This window comes from Canis aureus, chromosome 11 (assembly GCF_053574225.1).
Source record: "Canis aureus isolate CA01 chromosome 11, VMU_Caureus_v.1.0, whole genome shotgun sequence".
Classification (NCBI taxonomy): Eukaryota; Metazoa; Chordata; class Mammalia; order Carnivora; family Canidae; genus Canis; species Canis aureus.
The window spans coordinates 42,901,928-42,906,958 of NC_135621.1; the positions used below are offsets into that span (position 1 = coordinate 42,901,928).

Genomic DNA, 5,031 nt, shown 5'->3' on the forward strand with positions numbered 1-5,031 from the left:
TCTAACTTCTCTGGGGTTACCCAGAGGCATGGATACTAGAAATCAGCTCTCATATTATGTTTCTTCAGTAATCCTATATTGTATCCACAGAAGACAAATCCATTTTAATATTAAGCAACTCACCGAATGCCAAATCTGTACACACTCACACACACACACACACACACACACACACACTGCTCTGTAGAACCATACATGCACGCTTGTGATTATCTGCCTTAAAAAAAAAAAATCTACTTTTCCTGCTTACCCTCCACAACTGCGTTAGCTCAGATAACTAAAAGTTGACTCTGTATCTGCATTTTTTCAAAGCTCTCTTTTTTAGAAGCAATGCCCATTTTGAAACAAGCCTACACATATGTGAAAAATGTCATGCTTTATATCATGTGGTGCCTCTGGGCATTTTGTCAAATTATTTCCATTTTTCTACTTCGGGTCCTAATGATCCTAGACACTCACTATGCAAGGGAGGGAAATATGTTGCCTGCTTCCCTCCCCTGAAAGATCCACCATGGCAAGTAGGAAAGGGCTTTCAGGCTCAGTATGCTCTGCTCAGATGCACTGCAATCATCCTTGTTCTCTATTAATATTTGTGACTATGTTCTTGCCATTACCCATGTCTCTATAAGTGCCCTGATAATCTGCAGGCTGTCTTTTCTCCTCTGGAATAATCTCTGTTCTCTATACCCAAAGTGTTCAAACTGCCAACTCCGTGCTTTTGTTTTGCTGTTTCCACCACCACTTTGCTATCTGCGTATTTGTATCCTTGATTGGAAGCAACTAGCTGGAAATAGAATCTACCCCTTAGGCACTTTCCCTCATGGCAACAATAGCAGGACTCCCCTCAGCCTTGTGCAAGACCCCCATTTAGAAATGCCTCGCGATGATTCCACGGGGAAAGGTACACATACCAGGACCAATCTGGTGACAGGAGGCATGTGCACGTTCTTTCTTTTCTTTTTTTTTTTTACGTTCTTTCTTTTTAATTCTGCCCTCCTCTTACTCTGCTGGCATATCCTACAGATCTTTGAGCAGGGACAAAAATCACTTCAAACCTTTTGCAGACTGCAGCGGGCCTCACAAGGACTGGGGAGCCAGCAGGACCCGGTTTACAAATCTTCATTATCCAGGCATATGCTCAGAGCTTCTGCTAATTGCCAGCCCTGGGTCCAAGGTTGGCGCTAAGACTGCTTTCAGTTCAGTGTGCTGGCTATTCCCTCAAACTGAGGGGTCTTTCTTTAGGATTCATTAGAGTGTCCACAACATAGTTCCCTTAATGTAAAAATGTTTCTATTTCCTTAGGGGGATAGAGAGCCTCAAAAGCAAAAACAAAAACAAAAACAAAAACCAGATGGAATATTTTACCAATGGGATAGTCCAGAAACCTTTTTTATTTCCAAAATCATAGAAAATGACTTACTAAGGAAACTAATAAAATACATCAGTGCCCTGAGATTGGAGAAGATTTTGTTGTTGGTAAAACACAAAGGAGAATGCAAATTCCTGGGAGAAAGTAATGGGGACTTTGCTAACCTTGAGGCCGTAGCATTCTATGATACTTGCTTATGCTTCCTCTTAGATTCTGCACGATGTAAGACAGCTGCCCACAAGATATGATTTCAGGGTCCCAGAAGGCCTTACGGCTGACAGGTGAAGAATGGAGGCCTTCTCTTCCAGCCATTGGTAGAAGCCTGAAATTTTACTCTTCGAGATTAACTTCTTTAAATTTAAAGATTTATGTTCTGATAAAATGCAAATGACCCCAAGGGGAAGTAATATTCTGAGCTACAATTGCTTGTTTATACCTCAGAGGGAAGGATTTGTCAAAGCCTTTCTTAGGAGTAAATTTCGATAGGGCGGGAGAGGTGCTGAGAGAATTTAGACCACCTTGGCGTAGGAAGGTGGTTGAGGTGCTTGCCATCATGGAAGGCAAGAGACAGAAAGGGAAGATAAAAACCAGCACTTGCATTCTGGCTTGGTTCAGTCCTATTTGCTATGTCCAGAATTGCAGGGCTCTCTATCATCAGAAGTGTCCTAGAAGAGGCCTAACAAGTACTTTGTCTGTGGCAAGAACACTGTAGACAGGACTTAAATATCACATTGAGGCTGGGCTCTATCCATGGAATGGATCATTAATTTAGTGACCATTTACTGTGTTCCTTTGCCAGACGCTGTGATATGCTGCAAGTGACGTTGCCATGTCTTCAAATAGCTGTCTACGTCAATAGGTAAATCCCACCATCCTCGTCCACCAGCCTAATGCCTCTTCTTCACCAAGTGTGCTAAGTGTAATAATATTTTTACTTGAGCAACAATGTTAACTAAAGGCTTTGCCCAAAGTATTTAAAAGAAGCCAGTTAAGTGGCACACAATGGGGATCCCTGGGTGGCGCAGCGGTTTGGCGCCTGCCTTAGGCCCAGGGCGCGATCCTGGAGACCCGGGATCGAATCCCACATCGGGCTTCCGGTGCATGGAGCCTGCTTCTCCCTCTGCCTCTCTCTCTTTCTCTCTCTGTGACTATCATAAATAAATAAAAATTAAAAAAAAAAATTTAAAAAAAGTGGCACACAATGCTTCTAACCCTGCTACAGCTGCCAAAAGAGCAAAAGAGCAGATCATCATTTCTTAAGAGAACTGCCTGAGCACGGAGCCTGCAGGACTCCGTGTAATGGGATCTGATTAGGAATGCACAGCATACAACTAATAAGTGAATTTTGTATCTTAGAGGTTCAAAGCACCCTCCTAAACAGAATTCCAAAGAACTGCTTCTGAAGGACTATTTAAATAAAAATTTGCCGAATAGGAAAGACAAAATTTGCTAGAAGTAACTAGCTTTTAAAAAAGTAACCGATTCAAGAGAAAAATCCAAGTCAAATCCAGCTTCTTTCATTCTTGTTCACAACACCAGTGAGGGGCTCCTAAATCACCCGTGCTCTACTCTGCTTCTCAGAGCTTACCCATGGTTAATGGTTAAGTAGAGGATGTGACCTCAACTCAAGCCAGAGACAATGGAGGTTTGGTCTGATGGTCTCAATAAAACCAATGAATTGCACTTACCTTTTTTTTTTTTTTTTTTTAAAGAATTTTCCCTTTCTCTATACCAATGTTTGAAGTCATAAATTTCTAGAAGTTATCTTCTCTTCCTCTGTGGAGTCTGAATCTGCCCATATGATTAAGACAGCCTCCATCACCTACTCAATTGACAGGCCGCCAATGGTAAACAGCATTGAATCAATAACACATCTTCAAGTGAAGACCACAAACATACCCAAATGTTGGAAGCAAAGCCATTTGTTCAAAACTAATAATCTGGTTATGATATAAGGACATTGGTAATAAAATCACAATAAGGGTATACCAGGAATTCATCTTGACACCATTATTTGTAAAATAGAGGGTTCTTAGTAATAACAACATCATGCTTTCCAAAACATTTTCACACAAATTATTGAATTTCATTCTCAAGAAAAAAAATAGTAGATAGATACATTATTTCCATTTTAAATATGGGCAAATGAAGAGTCAGAACATTTGAATTTCTGTAACAAATGAGTGGATGGAAGAACTCAGACTTGAACCAAAGTCCTAGGATTCTAATGTTAGCATTTCTTTAGCTGAAATACATTCATTCTCTAAAATATTAAGTTGTTGACACCAAGACTTTCAGTTATGGGAACACAGAAAGCCCTTTCTTTATTTTGCAATTTAGTCGATCTATCCATTGACAGAGATTATATGCAATGGACTCATCAGTTAAGGACTGTTAAGGACTCACCAGAGAAAGCTCAGGGATGGTCTCTATCTATAAAGGAGACAAGTTACCCACAAAGGAAAATATATTTCGTAATTAAGTGAAATACTAAGAGGCAAAGGATCAGTGATGATTGCAATAGTTAGGGAAGGCTGAAGAAGTAGGCTGGACTTGATACAGAATTTGCCAAAAAACTTTAAAGGAAGGATAGAGTGAGTATGTATAGAAGGTGGTAAATGTTACCACTAAAGTCAAGTGGATTCTTGGAATTATACATAGTTCTTAGATATCAGTCCATAGGATAGCGGGGACTGAGTAAATAAGTAGCAGAAGTACACAAATTGGAGTTTGAGACAAGCCTACAGGAAAGGCAAGATTCCCAGGAGCTTAAACAGAAAAAGCAAAAGCGATGGCCTGCTGGGGTTAAGGAAAGACGGTGACCTTGTCAACACCTAGAATAATCCAAGTACAGACACCCAGTTTACAGTAGCCATACTCAGTCCCTATAATCCCAGTGGCTGGCTCTGAGCCTCCTGAAATAGTGTGCTTGCCCAGCTCAAAAATACAGGTTAGATGGGGTGTCACTCAGCACCAACAGCTCATTATGGTGAGAAAGACAGGCTGTGGCTGACTGCTGGGTAACTGAAAATTAGGCTTAACAAAGAAAGTCAGTGATGGTGGAAAAATACAACATTTCCATGTAACTCGGCTAAAAGGGATGGAGGACCTACAATGTGACACTAGTAATTTAGAAAGGAGAATTTACAAACAACTTCTGCATCACCAGAAGATCTCTATCTTGTACGATAGCTGACAAAGGAGCGATAATGGATCAGAATCAATAATTATAATTGTTATTGCAATATCAATATCAATAGTAGCATTTGCAATGCATAATCATATTTGTGGAGTGTTGATTCTGCATGCATTGAGCTAAGCAGAGTACACATCATATCTTGGCTAAGTGGCAGTACTACTGGATGTACCATATCCATCCACATCTTAGACATGTAAAAATCCACTCTGTGATTTGCCCAAATTCTTCACTATGGAATTCCAGAATCAGTATTTTACCCCACTCTGTCTAATGCAGACACCAACTTCTTAACCATTGTGCAACAAAAGCAACTTCTTCATGGAAGATTAACTTATGAATGCCAAGGGATTTAGGAAGAAGAGTTCTACTGCACATTTATGAAATAAGCAAACCACCACTTGTGATCCAATGGTGGACACTAGGTTAGAAAACCCCAGAGAGCAAATGAGAATTTGTCTAATGA

The 5,031-nt window shown here is 40.3% G+C and overlaps 1 long non-coding RNA gene across 1 annotated transcript; it reads left to right on the forward strand.

Moving 5' to 3' along the window:
- Positions 1-1,578: 1,578 nt before the first annotated feature.
- On the forward strand, positions 1,579-3,278 carry LOC144323052 (uncharacterized). Its single transcript, XR_013388599.1, has 3 exons — positions 1,579-1,650; positions 2,169-2,228; positions 3,082-3,278. It is a non-coding gene; the product is annotated as an uncharacterized LOC144323052 (long non-coding RNA).
- The last annotated feature ends 1,753 nt before the right edge of the window (positions 3,279-5,031 follow it).